The following is a 15,405-nucleotide window of genomic DNA, read 5'->3' on the forward strand; positions in this document are numbered from 1 at the left end:
ATACTATAAAGCTGTAGTAATCAAAACAGTATGGTACTGGCACAAAAATAGATCAATAGAACAAAATGGAGAGCCAAGAGATAGATTATGTCGCAAATTCATCTTCAGTTAAGGAGGTAAGAACATACAATGGGAAAAAGATAGTCTGTTCAACACTGTTGGGAAGACTGGACAGCTAGTTACATGCAAAAGAATGAAACTGGCACACTTTCTTACATCATACACAAAAATAAACTCAAAAGAGATTAAAGACCTAGATGTGAGATCTGACACACACACAAAAATAATAATAAAAATTAAAATTAAAAATTAAAAAAAAAAAGAGCACAGGCAGTAATTTCTCTGACATTGGTTGTAGCAACATTTTCTAGACATGTCTCCCAAGGCAAATTAAACAAAAGCAAAAATAAACTACTGGGACTACATCAAAATAAAAAGCTTGTGCAGAGTGAAGGAAACAATCAACAAAACTAAAAGCTAACCTATGGAATGAGAGAAGATATTTGCAAACAACATATTTGATAAAAAGTGTCCAAAATATAAAGAATTTATACAAGTCAACACCAAGAAAAAAAAAACCCCACAAATAATCCAATTAAAAATGGGGCTCAGTTGGTTAAACGTCCAACTTCAGCTCAGGTCATTATCTCATGGTTCATGAGTTCGAGCCCCACACTGGGCTCTGCACTGTGAGTACAGAGCCTGCTTGGGATTATCTCCACCCCCCTGCCCCTCACCCACTTGTATGTGCTCTCTCTCCAAAATAAACTTGAAAAAAATGGGAAGAAATGAACAGACATTTCTCCAAAGAAGACATCCAGATGGCCAACAGACACATGAAGAGATGCTCAACATCACTCATCACTGCATTTGAAATGCAAATCAAAGCCACAATGAGAGGTCACCTCACAGCAGTCAGAATACCTAAAATCAAAACACAAGAGACAACAAGTATTGGCGAGGATGGAAAATGAACTTTGTACACTGTTGGTAGGAATGCAAGCTGGTGTAGCCACTAAGGAAAAACAGTATGGAGATTCCTCAAAAAATTTAAAAATACAACTATCACATGATCCAGTAATTCCATTACTGGGTATTTACCCAAAGAATATGAAAGCACTAATTTGGAAAGACATGCACTCTTGTCTTTATTGCAGCATTATTTACAGTAATCAAATTATGGAAGCAACCCAAGTGTCCATCAATAGATGAATGGATAAAGATGTTGTATAGATACACAACAGAATATTACTCAGCCATAAAAAAAAAAATGAGATCTTGCTATTCGCAACAACATGGATGGATCTAGAGAGTATAATGCTAAGTGAAATTAGTCAGAGAAAGACAAATAACACATGGTTTCACTCATATATGGAATTTAAGAAACAGATGAACAAAGGAAAAAGGACAAACTGAAAAACAGATTTTCAACTTTAGGAAACAAAGTGATGGTTACCAGAGGGGAGGTAGGTGGGGGGGATGGGTGAAATAGGTGAAAGGGATTAAGAGTACACTTAACATGATGAGTACGGAGTAATATATAGAGTTGTTGAATCACTGTATTGTACACCTGAAACCAATATAGCACAGTATGTCAACTATATTGGAATTAAAAAAATTTTAATTGTATGTAGTCCTTATTATATGCAAGTGGTGCCCAATTTAAATGCTTTTCCTTCTGATTTTTAAATTTGACATACTACCTGAAAAGAATTCAAACAGGCTAGATTTACAATGCGCAACTGAGTTTCATAAAACAGAGAACCTATATAGCATAGTAATGTTTACTACATTTCCATTAGAAGTCTACATTCTAATTATTAAGTGGTCACAAATCTCTGTTTCATGCAAAATAAAAATTTGTTAATATCGTAATCATAATTATGCTACCTTAAATATATTGGGGCTTTAAATTTTATTAGAAGCATTAAAGTGAAATTAGAAACAATTTAGCTCCCAATATACTGACATAATGTTCAAAGAAAAAGTGGACTTCGCAGGCCAAATTAACTCCATGTGTGCATTTAAGTATTAATTAAGTGCATGTGGTTTAGACTGGTGCCTGTGGATCTGGATTTAGAATGAATACTTCAATGGTATGAACTTGGAGACAGTCATTGTCTGGCATAAATCACTCTGGTCTAAAGCTAAAGTAACATTCAGAAATTCAGGAAAAGCATGGATGGAACCAAGATTCAGATATTGATACTATAAAGTTGAAAAGATTTATAAGTAACCATCACAAATAGTCACCAATTCAAACACAGGCAAACATTCACACTTCATCTTCCATACATAGGTCATAAAATAGATGATACAAATTTTTATTGGCCTTTGCAACTTCATAAAAAGAGGGAAAACTTTTGACTATATATTTTTCAACAATATTTTTCTCTGTACAAAAATATGTGGTTCACTATAGAAAACATATTAAAGACAATAAAAATCACTTGCAATATCATTACCCAGTTATAACCACTCCATATGGTCATGTTTTCGTACTTCTCTTTTATGTGTGGTATATACATTCTTTTTTTTTTAGTGCATATTTTTACATTATTTTTTATTTAACAACACGTAAATAAAAACTTGATATCTTTCAATGTTCTTTTACTATACAATTTAGAATTATATGTATAATTATACATATACATCAGTTATAGCCTTTATTTTTATATGCAACATTTTAATATACACATATATGTTTCAGTATACATACATGCTGTAACTATTATAACAGCACTCCAACTGGTCTTAAGGGTTAACTTGCTTCAAGTTTATGCACTCCTTGCTTGTTGACTTAAGTCTCTTGGTTTGTAGCAGAACTTTGAGATCTGCAGACAAATGGCCTCTGAAGAGTGAAGGACCAGACTTCCCCAGAAGATAAAGTCTGACTACATTCTCAAACAGCTGCCGAAGATGCCAGCAAGTCTGTTCAGGGTCATGCCCACATATGAGTCACTACCTGTGCACCTGCTTTTCTGCACCGGCCCCCTCCATTTTTCTCATGCTTTCCCCTTTAAAACCCTCTGGCTTTGCCTGGACAGAGAAGATGGACTTTGAGACATTAGTCCACCATCTTCCCAGATTGCTAACTTCCTGAATAAAACACTTTTCTTTCCCACTATCACTTGTCTCTTGAGTATTGACTTTTAAGCAGTGAGCAGCTGAACCTGAGTTTGGAACCAGATAGTTCTCTATCTGGTAACATGATGGAATGCATTTACATTTAAATGACAAATAATTATAGAAATTGTTCATATTTTGTAAAAAAAAAAAAAAGAAGAAAAGAAAAAAGAATGTATAAAAGTCCTATGCCTTTTAAAAAAGAAATTCTATGTATACATACTATATGTATAGTGTGTATGTATAAAATAGAAAAATAGATTCTTTTAGGCAATCTAATAATTGTGGGTCCTTTGATTACTTGCAGATTTTTTAGTTATAAGTAACTTTGCAATGAACAGTGCTATAATTAAATCTTTGCACACATCCTATATATCTGTTTTTTTCACTGCTTGGTAGATGATACATATGTAACAGGTGTTTATTAAATGAATTATTTTTCAAAGCCTTTATAGATGTAATTTCAAACATCATTCTGCCTTTGATAAGATCTTTCCAACACTGAAAATATGTTAAATATGATAGTAATTCTATTTCTGAGATTTTTGCTATGGCCTTGTAACAGTCTCATCTTTGATTTCTTCTTGAGTCCATTGCTCACTCTACTTCCAGTATCCTTCTAAGATGCAGAACTGATTATCTTATTCCCTTAAAACTCTCTATTCATTCCCTATTATCCACAAACTGAGTATACAAGGACAATCATATTTAAGCTGTGGTCTGCACTGCCAGGCCAGCCTCCATCACAGGCTCCTGTGCCCCTGCAAACCTTGCTCCAGGTTCAGTGTCATGCACACACTCATTCTTGCCCCACACGCCAGGCAGCATTTCTTCCTGCCGATCACTTATTCTTGAAAGCCTAATGTAAGCATGCCTTTCTTTGCATCATGCATTTCTCCATACAGCTAGGCTTCCAAGAAGCTAGTTCTTCTATTATAGCCCTTATGACTCTAAACAGTATCTATTTGTTTATATTTCTATATCCTAAACTAGACTATCAACTGCTTGAGTTCAAGAACAGTCTATTCACCTATGCTTCCCTAGCACCTTCATGACAGTGAATAATCATTTTCTTCACTGTGTATTCAGAATAAACAGTAACTACAATGTTTCACACACTTCTGATGATTTTTAGCACCCCTATTACATTTTACAGAGCAGAACTGGTAGTCTCAGGAACTTGGCGTTTACAAAGTCCATTTTTTGGGCAAAGAGATAGGACACTACAACTGACTTCCATAGTTCACCTATCTCCAGTTTCAAACAAAATGAATTTAAAATGTAGCCTCTGTAATATGGTTTCATTTTTTTTCTTTGATCGAGCTCTGTATTCCTCTGTGTGAATAGGAGATGAATACACACACACACACACACACACACACACACCCACACCCCAAAACCAAAAACCAAAAACCAACATTCTACAATATTTAGAAAGTATGGTTCATAGTAACCTCAGAGCATCCTTAAGGAAAGAGAATTAAAGTTTTATCTAGGATAGCGTGGTTTATGTAGATTAGGGTTATTCAGTCTTCTTATGATATAACATATCTATAGACAATTTTTACTCTTGTCCTCCAGATTTATCCCTTAAATGAGCTTTCCTGATTCATGGGAACTAGTAACCTTTTCACACTCAGCATTTGCTCACCCCAGCCAACAAGGGAGTCAGGTCAAGATGAACTTTAAATAACAGTAGTGAATATGTTTTATGACCTGCCTCAACAGTAGAGAACGGAAACATTTATATTACGTGAGAAAACATTTGACATGGCTATAAAAGGCTGCTGATTTAGTCATATTGGGGTCAATACAAGACTGGGTGTTCAAGAGGGCACAGGAAGTGGGGCAGGGCCTACAAAAACTGACCCTGATGCAAGCTGATTCTTAAGAAGGCACGAGGGTTGAAGAATCCTTATTCTGTCACCTGGAGATGCCAATTAGGCAGTTATGGACATAGTAAAGAAAATCTAGGCATGATGGAATACCTGGGGTCACAAAAAGGCTATGGAAGCATCTCATTAGAAAAGTATCAGGTAGCCATTTTGTAAAAACCATTGCTGGGTTAACTAAAAGGCAAGATTCATCATCTCTGGGGGCTTTTCTATCCGTTTGCCTTTGTACACACACACACACACACACACACACACACACACACACCTCTCTATGCCAAAGAGAGATCAGTGTATCCAACCCCTCTGAGCAGCTTTTATTAGTCCCCTCAACCATCTAGACTTTGTCTTCCCAAATCTTATTTCCTTTAAGATATAAAATCACCTTTTCCACAACCTTGGTGTTTTGTACTCAGCCCTCTTGTTATTTGCTTCTATTTTTTACTCTAATAAACATCTTGTTAAATATAACATGCTAAAGAAAAGTACACAAGTTATAAGGGTATAGCTTGATGAATTGGAATGAATGCATTTACCGAAGTGGCTGGGGACATGTTGGCTCCAGAATACCTGTACAAGGGCAGTTGGGACTGAAAATATTATCGAAGAGGGAGGTAGTCCTGGGGCCATGACTTGAAGGAAAGTAGAACATGAATAGTAAATAAGAAAGAAACTCAGTCCTAAGAACTGGGCCAAGGAGGGAGTGAATAAAGAGCGTTATGATTCAGTCTGAGGGACCCAGGGCTTATCACTGATGTGCTAAGGTATTCTGGCTACCAATGAAGCCTAAGAGACTAATGCTAGGAGTTGTTGGGAGGTGGGATGGGGGTAGAGGGCAAACAATAGTGGAGAAGGAAGTTCTGGGAAGTGGGGATTGAAGAGACACAGGAGCAAAGAGAAAAGGAAACGCTAAAATGAGTTACAAAAGGCAAACAGTAAGTTTTCTCTATTTCTACACCGGTCTTATTGCTAATCTCGTATGGAGAGAATAAAAAAGTTAAAACACTTTATTTTTTGACTTATCGAGATATAATTGGCATACAACATTGTAGAAGTTTAAAGTATACAACGTGATGATTTGATATATATTGCAAAATCATTAATCATGATAAGGTTAGTTAACACATCCATCATACCACGTAATTACCCTTTGTGTGGGTGTGGTGAGAACATTTAAGATCTACTCTGTTAGCAGCTATCAAGTACACCGTGCTATATATTAGATCCCCAGAACTTACTCCTCTTGTAGCTGGAAGTTTGTACCCTTTGAACAACATCTTGTTGCACTGGATCTGCTCTACCAGTTTTCACAGGTTTGCTTTGTTAGGGAAAGACCTCCAGTCAGCTCAGCTTGGGGTGCTGGGTCACCTGGGGGGCATCCACAAACAGGCAGGGCTTGCTGTTGGGGTCTCTAGTCAGGTGAGGCTGCTGCCCACGCTCTGAGGTGGGGAGGCAGCCGGGGACCCTTGCTGCACTCCTCAATCACTGAGGAGGCAGGGCTTCCCAATTGGACAGGGACACAGGCTGTGCTCTGAGATCAGACAGGGCCACAGGAAGCCTGTAGCACTTGGGCAGAGCCACAGGCTGGGTTTACTGAAGGGGCAGGCAGCTGGCTATCTAGGCTCTGCATTTAGAGAAGGTTTCTGCCTGGGCTCTCTATTCAGATGGGGCCTCTAGCTACAACCTGCAGTTTAGTGGGGCTGGAGGCTATTCTTCTGGTTGGGTGGGGTCAGTGGCTGGGCTTAGCATTTGGGTAGAGGCTTATCCTGGACTGGCTGCTGAGGGAGCTGTAGGCTGGGCTCTCTACAGAGTGGGTTTTTATCATGTTGTGATTATAGGACACCTGTATTTGGCCAGGTCCCCATTATTGGCACTGAGCTCCTAAAACTCTAAAATTTGCTCAATGTTGAGAATGATAAAGGTGTCTTTTGTTATGTTAACGACATGCCTTTTGAACTGCCTCTGGCAACTTAAGGGGTTGGGGCTGGTTGCCTGGGGAGCCAACTGTTCCATTCCAGGGAAGGGTGGGAACTTTTCAGCCTGCAAACCCCACTCCTTCCCCAACCTCAGAGGAAGGGAGAGGGGCTAGAGAGTGAGTTCAATTGCCAGTGACCAATGATTTAATTAATCATGAAGCCTCCATAAAACCCCCAAAGGCTAGGTTTGGGCAGGCTTCCAGCATGAGGAATTGTGGAGGTGCTGGGGGAATGAGTGATGCAGTGGGGTGGGCATGGAAGCTCCAGGCCCCTTACCCACACCTTGTCCTATGATGTCTCCGTATGGCTGTTCATTCATACCCTTTAAAATCCTCCATAATGAACCCATAAGTAAGGAAACTGGTAAGTAAGTAAACTGGTGAGCCACTCGAGCAAATTAATGAAATACAAGAAGATTGTGGGACCTTTATAACCAGGGTCAAAAACCTAGGTAACAGTCTGGACCTGCAATTGATACCCAAAGTGGGGGCAGTCTTGTGGAACTGAGTCCTTAACCTGTGGAATCAGACACCACCCCCAGGTAGACAGTGTCAGAATGGGGTTAAATTGGGGGAACATGGGGTCAGTGTCCATAGAGAATTGAGTTTCTTAGTGGTGTGGGGGAAAAAAAGTACACATTGAACTGGTACCACAGTCTGGGCCCCTTGGCTGCCTGGAGTCCTTTTTCAGGCTCCGTGGTCAGGTGGAGCTGGAGTCTATACTCCAGTTGGGCAGGACTTCTGCCCTGGTTCGTGCAGTGGCAGGGCTGTAGGACTGATGGATTTTGCCTGGAGTGTCTGACCAGGCTGTCTGGTCAGCTAGGGCTGGAGGCTATGTTCAGCAGTTTGTAACCCACTTAAGCATTTAATATATTCCCATCAACATTCTTATTATTTCAAACTCAATTATTTCCCACTATCCCCTTAGAAAACAGGCTTAACTTGCTCTCACTCTATATTTGTATTTGTTCCCATCGAGCACTTAGAGAGGAGAATTCTTAGCCACATGGATTAAAAAGAATAATTGGAGAGAGAATAGATGTGACTGGGATTTACAGTATCTCACTGAAACACACTTAGAGAAACCATAAGCAAGCAGTGAGGCTTAAGCAAATCTGCCATGGAAGTGTATCCTTCCCTGTGGTCCATGAGACTTCATAGGAGCTGCTAGGCCCCCATCTGCTTTCAGGGCAGATAGCATCCTTAATTCTTTTCTTGTTACAAGGCAGGCCTCTGACTCTCACTATTTTAATGAAAATGTAACAAAGAATAGGATTTGTGATTTTTGCTCAGTGTAATGATAGTGTGTTGTTCTGGCAAGATTTTTTACCAAAGAGAAAATGGGAGGCGCTGAAGAAAGAATACATTGCACTGACACCACCATTTAGAGAAGCCACAGCATAAACAGATGAAGCAACTTGCTCAAAATGGTTAGTAAGAGGCAGAATAGAGAAAGTTTTTTATTTTTTAATTTAAATGTCATGATCAAGACTAAAATATTTATGGGAATTTGAAAAGGTAGGAATTTATAGAAGGCATCACAATTATTAGAAGCGAAGTTGTCCCTTTTTATTATGAAAACTAATTTAGTGCATCATCAAGGCATAGTATTACTGTCAATGTTCTTGCTTGTGATGGTACCTTTAGAAAATATTTAGCTGCACACAGAGCATATAGATGCTATTATATAATTTATTGTGATGCAGATGTTAAAATCATTTTTGCTACAAAGCAATTTATACTCAAAAATGACTATAACCCTTAACATTTAAGGAGTCATTTCGCTTAGGAAGAAAAATTAAGAAATCTTTACTCTTTGTAGTAGAAATGTGAAACAGCTGCATTTATTCATAAATAGGTCAAATGAGCCATTTGTCAAACAAAACACTTAAAGTATTATGTCAAGGAGTGGTGAAATCATTTAATGCATGAGAAGAACTGAAGCTATAAGATAATTCAAAACCCAACCAACTAAGTAAAAATGGTCTAATAGGAAAAGAGTACCTGACTGTTCCTGATATTTTTTAGGTTTCTTAAATGGCATGACCCTAATTTAATCAAAATAGTAATGACTTAGTAATGCTTAACAATCTTTGTGAGATTTACAACAATTTATTTCCTAGTTTTTAAAACCAGTTTTTGGGGTTCAAATTCCAACTAGGATGGAGTGAACACACTCTACCTTATTGCTCCCACTTATTAAAACTTATTAAGAACTCTCCACCAAATACATAAAGACACTGAGAAGTCTGAAAAGTAAATAATAGCAAGCAGAGTTGAGAGAGAATTACGAACTTAAAGAATAACCAATACAGCCTTGAGTATCCTGTTGTTGTTGTTTTTTTTTTCCTCCCATGACTCCTACCTTACGTTTTAGGGCATCCCAAATGTGTGGGTATAGACAGAAAAGCCACCAAGAAACTCTCTTCCCTTTTCTGGCCAAAGGATGAGGAAAGGGAGCCCCGTACAACAGCTGTAAAGGAAATTTCAGTTAAAAACAAATAAACAAAAACAAAAGAATCTCCCGGACTAGCCTTATGCAAGCCCCAGCCATGAAGTTGCCCTTGCTTAGCAAGGATAGCAGTGGTGACCACTCAGGCACCTAAAACTGTGAGATAAAATCTTTCTTTCTGACCAGAAGAACCCAGAAAAGAAGTCTCTATTATCCAAAGAGTGTGGGATTCAGGTTATTTTTTTTTTTCTCCCACAACTTTGCTGCTGAGGTAGACACAATCCTAGGAAGTATATGATATCATAGGACACTAATATTTTAGCTTCATGGCCAGAGAATCAGCAAAAAGGATCTCCTGAAGATTGAGTTGGGTGTTGTGGAGATCACATAAAGGAGCAATTTATAGTAAGATATTTGTCTGTATATCATGTCCAACACTCACCCTCTGAATTGCACAAACAAAAATCTGACCTGAGGTGTGCTGTCACACCTCAGGAACTGACCAGTTCCCAGACTGGCACAAACAGCACTGTGTAAACTTTGAAAACTAAATTGACATCTAAACAAGGCCCACAAAAGACAGGTTAAGATATGCATCTGAACCTAATGGGGTTGGTTGCTACTAAAATAAAATATCAACATTCTCTGAAGAATTTAACAAGCTCACAACATAACATCTAAAAAATTTTGGATACACTTGAAAAGTACTTGATGAGAAGTACCAGTAAAATCTCAATAAAACTCACAGATGCTAACCCTGAAATGACCCACATGCTGGGGTTATGAAACAATTTAGAAGAGAAATAACCATGTTTTATGAAGTAAGGACAAATATTATTAAAATGAATAGAAGATAAAATTTCTCAATAAGGAAGTAGAAGCTTTATAGAAAAAAATATGGACATTTTAGAATTAAAAAATACAATAATGGAATTTAAAAATATTGCTTAAATAGCTCACTTGCAAACTGGATATGATAGAGGAAAGAATCAACTAACTTGAAGACAGACCAATGGAAATTTTCCAGTCTGAAAAAAGAAAAAGCCTGGAAAAAATGGACAAAGCCTCAAGGATCTTGTGGAACAATATTTAAAAAGTAAGTATTCATGTCACTGGAGTCCCAGCAAGAGAGAAGCAGGAAATCAAAGCAGAAAATTTGTTTTAAGAAATAGTGATTTAGGAGCACCTACGTGGCTCAGTTGGTTAAACATCTGACTCTTGGTTTCAGCTCAGGTCATGATCTCATGGTTTGTGGGATAGAGCCCTATGTAGCGCTCTGTGCTGACAGTGCAGAGCCTGTTTGGGATTCTCTATCTCCCTCTCTCTCTGGCCCTCCCCTGCTCTCATGGTCTTGGTCTCTCTCCAAATAAATAAATAAACTTAAAAAAAAAAGAGAAAGAAACAATGAGCTAAAAGTGGTGAAAGACTTAATTGAGCAGATAGAAGAAATTTGGTGACATACAACCAGGAGAAATGCAAAAACAAAAAGCAAACAAACAAAAACAAACTACATCACAATATGTAACAAACTACTAAAACCTGAAAATGAAGGGGGAAAAATCTTGAAAATCAACCCAAGGAGTAAAACACACAACATACAGGCAAATGCCAATTTAAATCACCTCATTTGTTTTTTATCATAAAACCATGAGGGACAGAAAACAGTGGAAAAGTATTTTTGAAGGGCTAAGAGAGAAAACTTTTATCCAGAGAAAACAGCCTTCAGAAATGAGGAAAAAATAAGGACATTCTAAGATGAAATAAAATGAAGAGAATTTGTCTTTAGCTCATCTTTTCCAAAAGAAGAAAGTTGTGTAGACAGAAGAATGACACCAGAGAGAAACTTGGAATTCAAGAATGAAGAAACAGAGAAATAGTAAATAGATAAACTTTTTAATTCTCTAAAATATGTATGAAAGCTTGTAAATTCCTTTCAGGGGTTTTCATTGGGTCTTCTTGATCTTAAATATACAGATTTTCTCCAAAGCATCACCCCTGCACCCCACCTTGTCAGCCTTTAAGCCTTTCTTAGCCATGGCCAAAATTATAAAAGAGGCATATAGATAAGTGAAATAAGGAACATGCATAGTTGGGATATTGTTACATTTGATAGGAGGGATGAAAATAAGAATTTTAAATGTCACTTAAAATCTCGGTGTTTAAAAAAAAAAAATAACTGAGCCTGGTGGTTCAGTCAGTTGAGTGTCTGACTCTTGATCTCAGCTCAGGTCATGATCCCAAGGTCATGGGATCTAGTCCTACTTGCTGAGTGTGGAGCCTTCTTGGGATAAAAAAATTTTTTTAATTACTAAAAAAAACCTAATAGTTGAAGGTGTCTTTTTTGTTAATAGGACACAAATATTTAGAGGCTAGGTACTTTTTCGCTGCTCCTTTTTGCAGGGTTTTTTTTCTTTAGTTCATTACTTTCTGGTTCATGTCCTCTTCCCTCTTCCCCACCCCCCCCTTCTCTCATCCTACTATATACATATATATAGTAATCCCTACAGCAATCACTAACAAAACCTAAGACATAAAACCAAACAGCCACATTAAAGTGAAATACTAAAACATACTCAAATTTTTGGTAGAAGAAACAGAAAAGTGAAAAACAGAAGGACAAAGGGAAAACTAGTAAGAATGTGGTAAGCCAAAATCCAAGTCTACTAATAACAACATTAAATGAAAATAATGCAAACACACCAATTAAAGGACATATTTTTCAGATTAAGTAAACAAAGATGACCTAATTATATTCTAGGATAAGTGTGCCCTTGGGAAAAGTAAATAGCCAAACATTTTGTGTAACGATGAGTAAATAATCTGAGTTAAAGTGATACCAGGAGGCCTCAAGTATCATCATGATCTGTTAGAGTGGAGACATATGGAGTCTAGATAATAAATGAAAACTGGCTCACAGGGGGACACTGGGTACATGGACCCACCTAGCAGTCCTTTTCCTGGTTCCAAATGTATTCAGAATAGACATCCTTGATAATGGCATACCATCTAAAAACCATTCTAATGTGAAATTCTAAGTGGAAGCTTCTGACACTACAAAACTCCCTTCCCATACAGCAAATAAAAAATCCCATATCTCATGGGATTGGTAGATATTAGTGCCAGTCGTAATCTACAGAGTATAGGGTTGGTGGTCTAGCCATTTCTCCACTTACTTCACTAGTATTACTTCACTAGTTCCTGCCAAAAACCAGATGGATTCTAGAAACTACCATTAGACTATGGCAAACTCAACCAAAGAGTAGTCCTAATTACAGCCACCACACCAGGTGGGAGATCTTTGCTTGAGAAGATTAAAACAGCCCTAGGTACAGAAAATGTAGCTACTGATTTATCGAATGTATTCTTTTCCATCACTATCAAATTAGAGAATCAGAAATAGTTTGAATTTACATAACAGGCAACAGGATATATTTACAATTTAGCTCAGGATTATGTTAAGTTTTCCTTCTGCTATCATAATATATTACGAAGAGGTCTGGACAAACTAAACATCTCACAAAATACCACATCGATCTACTATATCAATGACATCATGTGAATTATGCTAGAGGAGCAAGAAGGGCTAGTATCTTAGGGACCTTGCTAAGACACACGTGCTCCAGAGGATGGAAGATAAACCCTATGATGACTGTGGTATGCTGCATTAGGAAAATTTTAGTAATTTAGTGATCACAGGTATTCCAGGACATTCTGTACAAAGTAAAAGATAAATTAATGCATCTTCACCTTCCAATACAAAGCAAGAAGAATGATGACCAATAGGCCTCTTCAGATTCTAAAGGCAATGTATTCAGCAACTGGGTATACTGTATTGACCCAGATACCAAATGACATAGAAGCTCTGAGTGGGCCCCAAAACAGTAAAAGCTCTTTAGCAAACCCAGGCTATGGTGGAAGCAGCTTTGCCATTTGGAACATGTGGTATTACCAGCTATGGGGGAAAAATGACATGTTGGAACCCACCACAAGCCCCAATGAGATATTCATGACGCAGACCCATGGGGCAGGGCCAAGTCACCTGCAGCAGAGACCCCAATATCTGTAGAAAAACAACTTCTGGTGTGCTACTGACCCCTTACAGAGAATGGAGTATCAAACCATGGGTTACCAAGTGACCATTTGGCCCTAATCACCCATCATTAGCTAGATTCTGTCAGACTCAACAAGTCATTAAGTCAGATGGGCCCAGCAACAATCCATCTTAAGATAAAATTGCAACATCAAAAATCAATCACAAATCCCTTATCATCTAGCACACAACCTCCATGTAATTCACCAGTTATACTGCCATCCTCCTACACATCTGGTTAATCTTATCCACACCTGTTCAATCTCAGGAGACCACGTCAAAACGATTTCCCTACACCAAACCTACCCCGGCCCAATGGTCTGAGTCACACTGTGATGGTGGCTCATCCCAGGGGCTGGCAAGGAGTGAGAGACACATGCAAATACCTAAAGTCTATTACCTTCCAGGATGCCCAGGTCTGAGGATACAGCACATGCTCCAGGGATGAAAGACTTACCTCTGGCAAAGTCAAAGTCTGCTTCAACCTGATCACTCGGTTATACTATCCTTGGCTTCAGTTTTTCCTCCCAACAGCTGCAAGTTGTCTTGAATTCATCACAGGAGATCGTCGCTGTCTGCTATCTCTGGCCTTCCCCAGAACAGCCTCAGCACAGTCCTCTTTCTACCCAGCCCAATTGCCAGCAGCCTGATATGGAGGAGCTGGCCCCTCCACCCAAGTGCTTCCATCAGGAAAGGTTCTCCTTTGAACACCAAGAGTGACACCGGAAAGCCAGAACCAGGGAGAGGAGGGGAATGTGAAGCTTCCCAGGAAGGCAAACAGGAGCCCAAAATGTGGACTATGTGGCATTGGGTGTGTGGGGGAGTAAGCGTGGGTCCAGTGGAGGCACAGGGAGAGGATGGTCTGGGATGTGCTGAGCGTCAGCTCAGAGAATGGTGGAATCAGTGCCATGACCACTCTTCACAGAGGAAGCCTGCTCTTGTGGAATCTCGGGAAATATAAGGGAATTGGGAGAGGGTGGCAAGGGAGTTCTGGGATGAGAAACACTTGGTTGCTCTAGATGCCAGATGTCTCTCATCCCAGACTCCTCCTTTAAGTCTCGTTCCTGCCACTTGACACAATAGAACATAGTACAGAGGGCTCCATGCTTATGCCCAGTAGTATAAATTTTCTGTTACCATTGCTGATTGAGCTAATATTGCTAGGGAGGGGTATCTAGAATGGAGAGTGCTGATCTATTGGTGGAGGGAGACAATGAGTATCAGTTGTGGCTCTGAAACCAGCTGAAGTGGCTACAGTTGTCCCAACAACTTTCCTCTCCTGCAAAGTTCATTCAAAAAGAGAGGTCTACGAGAATCCTATAGAAGTTGCTCCCAAATTGTATATGAAGCAGATTCAACTTGCACAAGGGGTGATTTGTAGACACTATGATATATCACCCAGATCTCCCTTCGGTGAAGAACTTATTGCCCCAATTGTTGGGAGTGACGCAGATTGACAGCCTTCAGCTGCCAGCTATCTCAGGGTCTACCTCAGCTGCAGTGAGTCACCTTGCCCAAGGTTGAACCCCTTGCTGCGGGAGTCTACGTCTAATGAACGATTGCTATAAGTCTATAAAGCCTGGCCATCTTGGCCCAACTCAGGACAACTGCTAAGGGATATTCTAGCTCCAGAGCAACTCTGGGAATAGGTTGAGGATGCCATTCGCCCTGGCTGCCTCATCGCTGGACTTCTCTCTCTCTGCTCAGTCCTACTTCCTTCTCCTCCCTTTCACAGTGATTGTCTCCAAGGGGGTCCCTTAATAAACATTCAGCAAACTAAACCCAGTCTTAGGGTCAACTTCTGGAAGAACCCAACCTGTAACAATACTTCACACTCAATTTGAATTTTTCTGTTTTGTATTTGTTAATT

This window comes from Lynx canadensis, chromosome D4, assembly GCF_007474595.2.
Source record: "Lynx canadensis isolate LIC74 chromosome D4, mLynCan4.pri.v2, whole genome shotgun sequence".
NCBI classification, from domain to species: Eukaryota; Metazoa; Chordata; class Mammalia; order Carnivora; family Felidae; genus Lynx; species Lynx canadensis.